The 13,882-nt window shown below is 43.4% G+C and overlaps 1 long non-coding RNA gene across 2 annotated transcripts in view; it reads right to left on the bottom strand.

Moving 5' to 3' along the window:
- The window catches only part of LOC111560847, a 29,740-nt gene that overhangs the window by 14,014 nt on the left and 1,844 nt on the right, over positions 1-13,882 (bottom strand). Inside the window, exons 1-2 of one of the 2 annotated variants that reach the window (XR_006599381.1) lie at positions 3,618-4,411; positions 2,272-3,076 (exon numbers count right to left, since the gene is read on the bottom strand). The exons of the other annotated variant lie outside the window; for it this stretch is intronic. This is a non-coding gene — a long non-coding RNA (uncharacterized LOC111560847). Of the gene's footprint in view, positions 1-2,271; positions 3,077-3,617; positions 4,412-13,882 lie in introns of those variants that run through there. 2 annotated transcript variants of the gene reach the window in all.

Consider the following 13,882-nt stretch of genomic DNA (forward strand, 5'->3'; position numbering starts at 1 on the left):
CCTTTTTCAACTCACTTTTTCACACAGTGTTGTTCTAAGCAACAATAAATACATATGAAACCAGAGATGTCGTGTATTGATTATTCATTTGCATTAGAGTGAACACATGACAATGAAGGCTTTAGCTATTTATGCATCCTGCCTTCCATCAATCACCTCACTTCCCACGAGTTGTTCACATTTCATACTTCTACCAACAGCTTTATTTCAAGCTTCAACTCAAAAATATGTACCTGGAAAACGTTTTCACAGAAGAATAAAAGACATGGGGCGCCTCGGCGGCTCAGTCGGTTAAGCATCCAAATCTTGATTTCGGCTCAAGTCATGATCTCACCTGAGATGAGATCAAGCCCCAACTCAGGCTCTGCACTGACAGCAGGGAACCTGCCTGGAATTATCTCTCTCTGCTCCACCCCAGCCCCTGCACACGGTGTGCGCTCACACACTCTCTCTCTCTCTCAAAATAAAGAAATATGCTTTAAAAATAAAAGAATAAAAGACCCAAGGACAGTAGAAAAAATGAAGCCCAAGGTCAAAGATTTTGTCATATTTATCCAATTCTGTTCAAAACCAAGCAGCCTCTATATTCTCATCATTCTGCAAGTGTTTCTAATTGCTCACAGAGCTGTTGCTCATATTCTTCATGGAGTTAATAAAAGAAGTAATTCTTATGACACTTTATTTCTATTTGCTCTGATTGCACAAGCAAAGTAGTATGTTAAAAGCTGATTCTTTGTGTCTCAGTTTTAGCAAGGGTCTCTAGCTGATGGTTACACTGAGGTAACGATGGCCACCTACTTGACTACATTAAGGCAAACCAGAAATCCAAATTTTCTACATGAAAATTCTCATTTGGATATCTTACCACCAACTTCAAAAATCCTATTTTAAAAACAAGCAACAACAAAAAAACCTATTGAATAGGCAAATCAGAGCAGCTCTTGAGCCAAATATACTCACTATGACTACAGTGTGTGGGTTTTGCCTCCTGTTATCAACACTTGAGTGCAGCTCTTTATCCATTAAGACTGTAAGCATTAGGGGTGCCTGGGTGGCTCAGTTGGCTAAGCATCTGACCAGCTCAGGTCATGATCTCAGAGTTCGTGGGTTCAAGACCTGCTCTGGGCTCTGTGCTGACAGCTCAGAGCCCGAGCATGCTTCAGTTCATGTGTCTCCCTTGCTCTCTGCCCCTCGTCCGTTCACACTCTGTTTCTCTCTCTCAAAAATAAATAAACATTAAAAAAAAAAAAGACCGTAAGCATTACTATCAGCATTACAGAGACTATAAGCATTACAGCATTACACCACACTTAATTCACTTTTACATCCTCATCACCTATAAAAATGCTTCGCACACCAGGTATATGAATAAACTTTCTTAATAATCAGAGGAATTAAGGAATCTGACAGAACAAGATGACACAGCCGAGTGCTATTAGCTCTGCATTGAGTCCTGTCCAGGTCACAGTTTGTGTCCATATTTACATAAGGACATCAACGGTCACATGAATGCATTTTCAGATAACAAGAATATAGAAAACTAGTAAAAAATTATATGGATTCACTTTGTCATGATATTATACCAATTCAAGAGTCTGATTCCAATTTTTCTTACCTAAAAGCTGGATATCTGTTGAACATCTTTCTCTTAGCGCTCAGACCTTCCCCACCTTTGTGCATTTTTCCACACCAACCCATCAGTCTAGAATGCTCATCCTTTCTCTATTACCCAGCAAACCCCTGCTCGTCCTCTTGGCCCTGCTCAGATGGAGCTTCCTCTTGGAAGCTTTCCTGGATCAAAGAGGGAAAATAACTCCATCTCCTAAGCTCCCATAAAACCATGTTCATACACGTATTATTACTTCTATCACACGTCTAGTTTCTCTAATTTCCCATAAGCTACTTAGAGGTCATGTATCTTAATATGCCCTGTGATTAACAGTTTCAGAAACAGAAAGCACAGTCCACAAATAGCTAGTTTCAAATAAAGATAAAATTCCCATTTTACATAATGAAATACAAGCACTGGAAATATAAATGACAGGTATGTAGAAAACAGCACATATGTGAAGTCATGCAAGATTCTAGAAACCTAGGTTTAGTATCTTACACAACACTCATTCTCTTCCAGATTTCACAGGAAGACCTCTGTGTTTTTTCAGGTTGTTAGTTGACATAGACTAGAGGCAAAAATTAGGTCAAGGCTAAAAATTAGATAAAGTAATCCACTGCAAGTGGAGCAGAGGAAAAAAAAACCCAAGAAGAACTTACAAGGCTTTAAACTTCTGCAGATTTATGAACAGCAAAAAAATCACAGCCTCGAGTTTCCAGCATCAGGAGGTGATGAGATGGAGAATGTTTGTGTGAAGAAAAAATGGGGTATTACTAAAAATAAAAAGTAGCATGGGTTCCTCTTTGCAAATGGCCCTCCCTTGCTCTATTTTTTCTAAGTATTAAGCCTCTATGTAATGTGGCCCTTTGGTGGGCTGGAGTAGAATTAAAAAGAAGGGAAGTGGGTGAGACTGACCTGGCCTGTAGAATCTTGGGACATTTTATTGATGTCTGATGGCCATAGTGCCTTCAGAGCTTGGATAAAGGCATCTTACCAAGATCAAAATGTAAATTTGGAAAAAGAATTGTATAAGAAAAATAAGAGAGCTCTTCCCATAATACATTCCACTCCTCTCCTGGTTTTAGCCCCTAACACAGAGTTCGGGACATCTAATGAAGTCAGTAAAGAATCCCACTAACTCAGAAATGAAAAATCATTTCCATATTATAAATATTTTTTCTTATTATACACCTTTCTCTCCTCCTTTTCTCTTTCTTAATCCCTTTCTTCTTATATTTCTTCTTCATTTTCTTTTCTCTTCTCCTCCTCCTCCTCCTCCTCCTCCTCCTCCTTCTCTTGCTTCTCCTCCTCCTTCTTCTTCTTCTTCATTTTCTAGACAACTTCTTGGGCTGGATAGCTGTGCTGGCCATTCCCAGTGATTCTCAAAAATACTGACATATCCTTCCAAAAAGTTCTCTCTTGAATTGGTCCTTGTTGCAAGATAATATATTAGAAACAGTATTTCTAGAAGGCATGGAAGAGTTAGTGAGTTAATGATAAATCCAAGTTTCCTTCTTGGAATTCCTCTCCTGAGTCTGGACTAGAAACTGCTAAATTCATTCTTGGACAATGGGTGCCCTGACCCAGACCACTACGATAGGATAATTTTAAGATTTTCTTCAGTCATGAACTGAAAGCAAGAGGATGTCTACATCCTCTGATTGCCATAGCCATTCTGGCACCCATGTCAAAGTCCCAGTCCATCAAGAGAGACATGGGAGGGGTGCCTGGGTGGCTCAGTTGGTTAAGTGTCCAACTTCAGCTCTTGTCATGATCTCTGGGTTCACGAATTCGAGCCCCACTTTGGGCTCCCTGCTATCAGTGCAGAACTCACTTTGGATCCTCTGTCTCCCTCTCTCTCTCTGCCCCTCCCCACCCCTCACTCTCTCTCAAAAATAAATAAACATTTTTTAAAAAAGAGAGAGACATGGGAGATTCCCAGTTCCTGCCCAGTCCTTGGCTTTTCCTCTAAGAGCTTATCCATGAACTAGAATCCACACCCTACCCCTAAGAAGTTTCTACATGAACATGACTCATGTTCTAAGGATGTCAGGGTTCAATTCATGCTATCCCATGCAGAGACCAGCACTGCTCTGTGATGCCATGTGGACTGTGATGCCATGTGGACTCTGTGATGTCATGTATCTGTAGAGAGCCCTGACTGGGACCACCCCAGCCAGAGTTTAAAAAATCTATGATCCTGGGGCACTTGGCTGGCTTAATCAGTAGAGCACATTGATCTTGATCTCAGGGTTGTGGGTTCGAGCCCATGTTGGGCATGGAGATTACTAAAAAAAAAATTTTTTAAGTAAAAAAACACAAATTTTCAACAACAACAAATGACCTCTGGAACCATCATGCTCTCTTCAACATAGATTTTTGCCGAAGCAGCCAGATCAAATTGTCAAATCTCTGCCCTGTAGCAGGATGCTTTGTAAATGGACTAGTTTCAATACCAGCAACAACAATGCTGCCCTTAAGCATGAGTTAATCAGCCAATCACAAAGCAAGGAGACCCATACCAATCCGTGGGATTGCCTCATAGTTGGGACTTATGCATCAAGATGCAGATCTGACTTGTGCCTCTCCCTGCCTTAGGCTGAGAGACTGAGGCTTCCCCACCTGGTATCACCCAAGAGATAAATAAGCCCCGGAGAGTAAGGAGAAAACAAATGTGATTGGTTCCATCTGATTTGCTTGTCAGTTTTCTTTTTTAAATTAATAATAAAATTTACATCCAAAGGTATCTTGTGTTGTAAAAAGAAGGTGAAGGGAGGAAGGCAGGTAGGGAAGGAGGGAGGAAAATAAAACAATAAAATAGAAAAAAAGAAATATAAAAAGAAAGCAGCAAGAGACAGGAGACCAAGAATGAAAATGGAACACTTCGGGGCGCCTGGGTGACTCAGTCTGTTAGGCGTCCTGCTCTTGATTTCGGTTCAGGTCGTGATCTCATGGTTCATGAGTTTGGGCTCCACTCTGACAGTGTGAAGTCTGCTTGGGATTCTCTCTCGCTCTCTGCCCCTCCCCCACTTGCTCACTCTTGTTTCTATCTCTCTCTCTCTCAAAATAAATAAATAATTTTTTAAAAATTATTAAAAAAAAAAAAGGAACACTTCAACATCCTCTGTCCTTCTGGTGGCCCAAACAGAGGAAAGGGAGTGTGCCCTGAGCCTCACAGACAGCCATAGATAAGACACCATCACTTGGGCAAACACTGAGCAACTACTACAACCAGTAATACAGTGGGAGGCACTGGGAATAAGGGGACAAAGTCAAGATGGCTCCTACTGCTGCAGGGGAACCAACAACGACTGAGAATCTCAGACAAGTCACACTGCAGGTGCTGTTCCCCTGGATGCATACACTACGAGCTGAGGTGAAACCTGTGTCTCGTCTCTCCTCTCCTCTCCTCTCCTCTCCTCTCCTCTCCTGGAGCACAGACACTGGGGAAAGCCCCTGAATAGTACCTGGGTGGTTGGCCCTGATGACAGCAAGTGAGATCTGGGGATTTCTTTGGACTCATTTCACAAAGCACAGTGTGCACCCATAATTTTGATAGTGACACTTGGGGTCACGACATGGTCTCAGCTATGTGAGTAGAAGTCTGAGGGAAACAGGATGTGGGATTTGGTCCAGATCTTCTTCCATTAGTTGACTGTAGAATCTTAGTAGATATTCTCTTCCTTTCTTCACTTGCAAAATGGTTATAGAGCAAGGCAAGGGCCCTTGCCACTGAGCTGAATGCAAACAGTCTCATTAAGCGACTCACCTCAAAATAGCCATAGGCCCTAACTGACCAATTACAACCAGGCACAGTTCCTAAGATTACAAAAAAGGGGAAAAGTTCATACATCCCCATACTCCCTCTTCCTCACTACCGCCTCATCACAGTCTCTCCTCTACTGTCCTGCCTACTGCTCCCTTGCAGTGTAGTCAGTAAATTTCTCTCTCTTTTGTTCTTTATTTAAATTACTTTTTTTTAACGTTTTTATTTATTTTTGAGAGAGCACAAGCAGGGGAGGAGCAGAGAGAGGGGGACAGAAGATCCAAAGAGGGCTGTGCACTGACAGCTGAGAGCCCTATATGGGGCTTGAACTCACAAACTGTGAGATCCTGACCGGAGCCAAAGTCAGATGCTCAACCAACTGAGCCACCCAGGCATCCCTTCTGTCTCTTTTGGTCTACTTTGGGCAAATTCTTTCACCATCCACACCACCAACACCCACCCAATTGGGACACCCAACAATGGCCTGTGTGCATGTAAATTTGGTTTACATGCATAATTAAATTAAATCAAATAATTTTATTTGGATGGTGCATTATAAGCATGAGTCCCTGCATGTAAAAACTCAAATTTAGGGGCGCCTGGGTGGTGCAGTCGTTAAGCGTCCGACTTCAGCCAGGTCACCATCTCGTGGTCCGTGGGTTCGAGCCCCACGTCAGGCTCTGGGCTGATGGCTCGGAGCCTGGAGCCTGTTTCCGATTCTGTGTCTCCCTCTCTCTCTGCCCCTCCCCCGTTCATTCTCTGTCTCTCTCTGTCCCAAAAATAAATAAACGTTGAAACAAAAAATTAAAAAAAATAAATAAATTTAAAAACCTCAAATTTATATATTATATTATTATATTGTATTATTATATAAAATATACAGAACAACCTTTGCATTTGAGCAAGATAAAAGATTAACACAAAAGAGTGAGGGGTGATCTCAGTAGTAACAACTTCTGAGACCATCTGGGTTAGTGGATTTGCCAACAGCCTGGAGAGAACAATCCATCAGTAAGTATTAATCTAACAGTTTCACTCCTCAGATATCTCTAGAGCAGGAAGTCTTCCCTTTTTTTTAATGTTTATTTATTTATTTTGAGAGGGAGAGAAGAAGAAGAAGGGAAAGGCATAGAGAAAGGAGAAAGAATCCCAAGCAGGCTCCACTGTCTGCATGGAGCCAGATGCAGGGCTCAAACTCATGAACCAGGGACCATGACCTGAGCAGAAATCTATAGTTGGCCGCTTAACACCCTGAGCCACCCAGGTGCCCCAGGAAGTCTTTTTCTTCCTGCCCTTAACTACCTCTAGCCCAATAGAAAGCAAAAGGGCAAAATATCTTTAACTCTAGGAGGATGTCCTGGGTGATGAGTTGTGATATATAGCTTAGACCCCCTCAGCATCCTTCATTTATCATCCCTATGGCTATCTAAGAAGGCACAGAAATATAGAAAGAAACCAGTAACACTTTTAAACACCTATTTTGTGTCAGGCATATACATATGTTTTAAGTCACTGAGTGACTTAAAACAGCAATTATTTATTAATTTTCATTATTATGTAAATTGCCTGAACTCAGCTAGGTTAGCTCATCTCTGGACAACTCTGGTGTCAACTGGGCTGGCTCTTGTGGTTGTCATTTAAGGTGACTTCACTCACATATTGAGTTCCCCTAGATGGGATGACTGGATGTTGGGCCTTTGTCTCCTCATGTTCATTCACCCTCTAAGACCCCCCCTCTCCACATGGTTCTCTAGAAAGAGATGCTCGGAGCTCCATAAGAGTGAGCACAGAGGTCACAAGATCCAAACTTGGAAGATGTATGTGGCCACCTTCCATCAGTCAAAGCAGCTTAGAATGAATGTAGGAGAGGATTATAAAGGTCATATATGTAGTATGATAGATCAGGGGCCATTCTGTAATATTCTACTACAGAGCAAAAGCATAAATTCCTACCACAGCCCCAACCATGCGTAGCTCACCAAGACCTCCCACCTCAGGTTCCATCAGGGTTTCTGTGATCACTGCAGCCTCCATCCCCAAATGGAGCAGGTTTATAAGCTCTTTCTGGCAGCCATTCTGGGCCTGCTGACTTTCCAAGTCAACACAGGGCTTATGCACCAAGCTGAAGAAATGGTGAAGGCTAGACTAGTCCCCTCACTAGAATGGCTGGACAATGAAACTCTTCTCCTCATGATCTCTTGACCTCCAGAGCCTCTCCATCCCTGTGGGCTCTCCAGTAATGAAGGGCTTTATAAAGACAGTTGGTTTTCATCTTTGTTGAGGGCAGAGCAACAAAAATACTTCCAATGCTTCCAAATTCTGCAATTTCCCAAATGCAATACAAGAAAAGGCAAAAATCACTTAGTATGGGACTCTTTATGAATCAGGGGAACACAAGGATTATATATTAGTGATCAGCACATAGGCTTAAAGTCTTCTTAGGCATCTTAATAAATACTCAATGAACAAAAACAAAAATCCTCCTGGAATCCTACCTTATTTGACTCTTTAATGCAATAACTGCTCTTTTGCACATCTAGGAAAAGTCACTGATTGAGTGACCAAACCCAGATGTTTGGCTCAGCTCCAGTTAACATCCTCCTGCCCTTGCCTTGGATATTAGCCTGATCACGGGTAACCACATTTATATCTTTACCCTCAAAGAATGGTGGGGCAGACAAGCAGCCGTAGGGATGATACAAATTCAATGTAAGACATGCCAGTGTGAAACAACTCCTTCCCCTCTGCCTAAGTATGCTACACTTGATAAAACTAGTACATGATATATCCAAAACCCTAATGAAAACACATTTACTCACATTACACATGAATAGGATGAGCTAACAAAGCATTTGAATGTGAAGTGTTTTTGTAGAGCTAATACTAATTATTTCTTTAATTAATTTACTTATTTTGAGAGAGAGAGCACATATGCATACTTGAGAGTGAGCGGGAGAAGGGCAGAGAGAGAGGGAGAGAAGCCCAAGGAGGCTCCTTGCTATCAGTCAGTGCAGAGTCTGATGTGGGGCCTGAACTCACAAAACGTGAGATCATGACCTGAGCCAAAATCAAGAGTCGGATGCTTAACCGACTGAGCCACCCAGGCACCCAAAGATAATACCATTTAAATCAGGTAATCAGAAGTACTGCTTGACAACTATATATGTAGCTGATCACTAAAAAAAAATGGCTCCCAAAACATACCAGTTTACTTAGTATGTTCTAAAGACATGTGTTTCACAGGCAGGGATAATGACACAGGTCCTGGGGGATAAAAAGGGTGAGGACCACCAGAATGGAGACCCCCCCCCCTCTCTTACATCCTAGAATGCATATTTTATTATGGCAACAACATTATTACCTAGAAAATAAACAGGATAATACAGATAAGTTATCCTGAATGATTGTCCCTATTTTAGAGACAAAGAAACTGAGACAAGAAGAAAGAGAGGATTTACCCTAAAGAGACTGTGTACCCTCGATCCCTCTAAGAGACAGCCCAGAATAAATGGGAACACTCTGGCTTTGAGAAAACACTCTTGGTTCTGTCACTACTGTCTCTTAACTATGTGGGCCTCTGTCTGCTCATGTTTAAAATGGAAATAATATGGGGCGCCTGGGTGGCACAGTCGGTTAAGCGTCCGACTTCAGCCAGGTCACGATCTCGCGGTCCGTGAGTTCGAGCCCCGCGTCAGGCTCTGGGCTGATGGCTCGGAGCCTGGAGCCTGTTTCCGATTCTGTGTCTCCCTCTCTGTCTGCCCCTCCCCCGTTCATGCTCCGTCTCTCTCTGTCCCAAAAATAAATAAAAAATGTTGAAAAAAAAATTAAAAAAAATAATAAAATGGAAATAATAGTATCTATTTTGTGGGATGTTTTGAGGGTCAATTTTGTTTTTGAGGGTCAATTTGTTGGATGTTTTAAATGAGTCAATTTAAGTACAGTGCTTATCCTATAGAAGTTGCATGAAAATGAGAGCCTACGATTTTGTCAAAAATTTTCTGTATGTGATTAGAAACTAAATTAGTTGCCCTTGTATCCAAGTTTATCTCACACATATAAACAGGTATTGCTTTCACTCTCTCCAGGATTAAAAGATCAGAATGTTGAAACAATAGTGCTGACTTCTATGTACAGAGACGTTACTGGGCTCTCATTACAAGGAAAACATTTTGCTGGTAATGTTGTTATATTCTGAAAAATAATACTTCCCAGAATTCCTTGGAGCCAATGATATACACGGGCATCTGGAAGATTGGGTGTTGCCAACCCACAGGTCCCTCTGCCCCACACTGCGCAGGATCCGACGCCAGGTCCTCGGAACACTGACAGTGTGCATAGGAGTGAGCTTGTCAGTAGCTAAATACACAGGGCTTGTTGCTGTTTTGTTCCAGGATATATATTCCAGCTTTATAGTCATAAACAAAGTGTACACCCTGAATAATAGATTGATTAAGGAAATGAATAAACAGCCATAGAACCAGGAGAATATTATTCAGCCATTAACTAGAGTGAGGTACCTCCTTTGCCAAATATATTGTTAGTGACCAAAAAAATAAGGTGCGGAACACTGTGTATAGGATGCTACTATATGTGGGGTAAAATGGGGGAGAGACACACAAACACACACAAACCTAAATGCACACCAATAAGTTTATGTATGCGTACAGGCTTATATATTATGTACACATATGTGAAAAGACACAAAGAAAGTGAATACTTGCTGCTTTTAGAAAAGAAACTCGGGGGTGGGGAGTGTCGCCTGGGTGGCTCAGTTGGCTGAGCAGCCAACTCTTGATTTCAGCTCAGGTCATAATCCCAGGGTCATGGAATGATGCCCCTCACTGGGCTCCATGCGGAGTGTGGGATCTGCTTGGGATTCTCTCTCTCTCCCCCTCTGCACCTCTCTCTCTCTCTCTCTAAAATAAAAAAAAAAAAAAAAAGAAAAGAAACTGGGGACTGGAACAGAAGAGCCAAGAGCTCTGCTGATATTCTCTTTCCAGCCCAGCTCCCCCTCCATCCTCACCCTGCTGTTGGAGGCTCATGGCACACAATGGATGCTCATTAGATGTGTCTGTTGCTGGCCTTCTCTCTTTGGAAAGTGTGACTGTCCCAAGGCAACAGGTAGAATGAGACAGAGCCTGGGGGCCAGTTCACAGAAGAAGGGTTAAAATTTTATGCTTTGGGGGTGCCTGGGTGGCTCAGTCAGTTAAGCGGCTGACTTCAGCTCAGGTCATGATCTCATAGTCTGTGAGTTCAAGCCCCACGTCAGGCTCTGCGCTGACAGCTCAGAGCCTGGAGCCTGCTTCCAATTCTGTGTCTCCCTCTCTCTCTGCCCCTCGCCTGCTTGCTCTCTGTCTCTTTCTCTCAAAAATAATAAACATTTAAAAAGTTTAAAAAATAATTTAAAAAAAAAAAACCTTTATGCTTTGGAAGTCAATCTGCTCTGAGATATTTAAATCCTATGTGTCTGTTTGTCCATCGTCTTCCACAGGGCTCAAAAAGCCTTTCTTTTTTCTTTTTTTTTTTTTTAATGTTTATTTATTTTTGAGAGAGAGAGAGAGTGGACGAGGAGGGATGGGGTGGGGGTGGGGGGCAGAGAGAGAGGGAGACACAGAATCCAAAGCAGGCTCCAGGCTCTGAGCTGTCAGCACAAAGCCTGACGTGGGACTTGAACTCATGAACTGCGAGATCATGACCTGAGCCGAAGTTGGACGTTCAACCGACTAAGCCACCCAGGCATCCCTCAAAAAGCCTTTTAAAAGCTAAAGCTGGTCTCAGCCTTTGCTCACAGAACCAAGAGGAAAAGAAGTTCCCCTCTTGGCTGTCGGGGAGCAAGGCAATAGCGCCTCTGTGAGAGAAGGGGGTGCAGCCGCCAGAAGAGAGAAGCTGCCAGTGGGGATCAGGGTCAGCGCCTGCAGGAGTGTTATTAGAGCAGCTCTTGAACAAACTAGCCCCAAGACTCAGAGAGCATCACCTTAGGGTGGGATCAAGGCTTCCTGAAGTAGATGCTTCCCCCGCTCCCACCCCTCACACTATGCACCCAGCAAAGATTCTCCGGGTGAAAGGGGAGCCGAGAAAACTTGGAAAAGAGGCAAGTGTCAGCCTAAGATGTCACATCTGGCCAGAAAGGGCATTTACCCACAGAGGAGACAAAGTGAGTGGCTCTTCTCCTGTTGTCCACCCATGATTCCTCTTCCCAACCCCTGAACTTGAGGAGCCCGAGAAAGCTGGCAGGCAGGGGTCAGTGAGGTGTGCAGCTTCTGGGAAGCTGAGTGAAGGGGAGGACCACAGAAGGCAGTCCTACTTGGGCACGGTGGTGCTGAACTCCCCAAACCACCCACAGTGGTCCTGGAGTCTAGCCCTCCAGATGAACCGGCTAGCTCTGCACACAGGCCTGCTCGGGGACCAGATCCTAGATCTGTAAGGATAGTCATGGGGCTAGGACCCCTGGAAGACCACACACTCAGTGACCTTGGGTTTTCAGAGGGAACAGTTAGTTGTCCACTGCAGGATCCCAGCACCTTGCAGGTAGGGCACTGCATATGTCATTTATCCTTCAGAAGCTCTAGTGAGTGAAGGTAATAATGGACTTGCAGACCTGGAGACCATTCCCCTGAGCTGCTTCCTCACCTGGCCATATCAACTAGACCCCCATGGTGAACTGGACCTCCAGGAGCTCTGATTCCACCATAGAAGTCCTAGGCCTGGGAGAAAATAGTCTAATCTAGCAGCAGAAGCAAAAGAGTCCACATCAGAATCATGGTTTCTGAGAAAGACATGAAGGAAGCATCAGTCCCTGCCTGAGACACAGTGTCTTCCCCCTTTCCTCATCAGGAAATGTAGTGTTGCAAATTCCCTCCCCTCCACATTTTTCTATACTGCCTTTTCTTTTTTTTTTTTTTTAAACGTTTTTAATGCTTTATTTTATTTTTGAGAGAGACAGAGAAAGCACAAGTAGGTGAGGGGCAGAGAGAGAGAGAGAGAGAGAGAGAGAATCCCAAGCAGGCTCTGCACTGCCAGCACAGAGCCCGATGCAGGGCTCAAACTCATGAACTATGAGATCATGACTGGAACCGAAACAAAGAGTCCAACACTTAACCCACTGAGACACCCAGGCACCCCTACCTACACTGCCTTTTCTGCACCATCTCAGAAACACACTTGGTCACACCCTCTTCTACTTCACCCATCTTGTTCCCAGTGAGAAAGGAGCCCCCTCAAAGTCAGCTGAAAGGAAGGTTTTTATAGGTGTGCTTTCCCCCTGCAGAATGTCCATTCCTGAAGGGAACAGTCTACAACACCAGTCTCTGATGTCTCTGCCTGGAATGTTATCTGTCATATGGAAAGGACTCTATAAATGTTTACAGTATAACCAGTTTGGGATCAGTGGATCAAAGGACATCTTTTTGGCTTCAAACATATTGCAAACTGCCCTCCAAAACATTTGCACCTATTTACAATGCCATCTGCTATGCACAGAGTATAGATTTCACTGCAACCTATTTTATTAGGAGAAACTGTGTCTTAATGTGTTTTTTTAATGTTTATCTATTTTTGAAAGAGCACAAGTAGGGGAGGGACAGAGAAAGCAGGGAGGTGTGGTAGGGGACAGAGGATCTAAAGTGGCCTCTGCACTGACAGCAGCAAACCTGAAGCAGGGGCTCGAATTCAAACTGTGAGATCACAACCTGAGCTGAAGCCAGATGCTCAACCAATTGAGCCACCCAGGCGCCCCACTGTGTCCTAATATTTTGACATGTCTTTCTTTACTAGTGAGGTTAGATATCTTCTCCAACGTTCATTTTACTAATCATAATCCTCTATTGTGAATTGTCTCTTTATATCCCAGTAATCCTTTTCTCAAAGTTTGCCAAGACTATAGCTGAATTTCTTTCTCTCCCTACGCAAGAAGCCACAGGCCCAACCTTAAATGGAGGACTTTTCCTAAACTATGTAGATCCGTATCAGTGTGCCCCAGAAGGCAGCTTACAAACTAAGTTTGCTACAAGGCCTAGGGCAGTTAGGATTCTCTGCATTATGGACTCTTTTCTCGGGATGAGCTTCAGGTAAGAAATAATCTCCTGGGTGGCTCAGTCAGTTAGGCGCCCAACTTTAGTTCAGGTCATGATCTCACAGTTCATGGGTTAGAGCCCCACATCAGGCTCTCTGCTGTCAGCACAAATCCCACTTCAGATTCCCTGTCCCCCTCTGTCTCTGCCCCTCCCCTGCTTGTGATCTCCCAAAAATTAATAAATAAACTTAAAACAAAAAAAGAAATATAGTCTCACTGTTTTCAGCAGATACCTAAAACTTCTGGGAAAATGCAAGTATATGAAAATGGTCCTTCCTTCCTATCCTTTAAAACTTGCCAAGTCTGGGGGTGCCTGGGTGGCTCAGTTCATTGGACTTCTGACTTGGGCTCAGGTCATGTCCTCACGTTCACGAGTTCAAGCCCCACATCAGGCTCTGTGCTGACAGCTCAGAACCTGGAGCCTGCTTCGGAC

This window comes from Felis catus, chromosome B3 (genome assembly GCF_018350175.1).
Source record: "Felis catus isolate Fca126 chromosome B3, F.catus_Fca126_mat1.0, whole genome shotgun sequence".
Lineage (NCBI taxonomy): Eukaryota > Metazoa > Chordata > Mammalia > Carnivora > Felidae > Felis > Felis catus.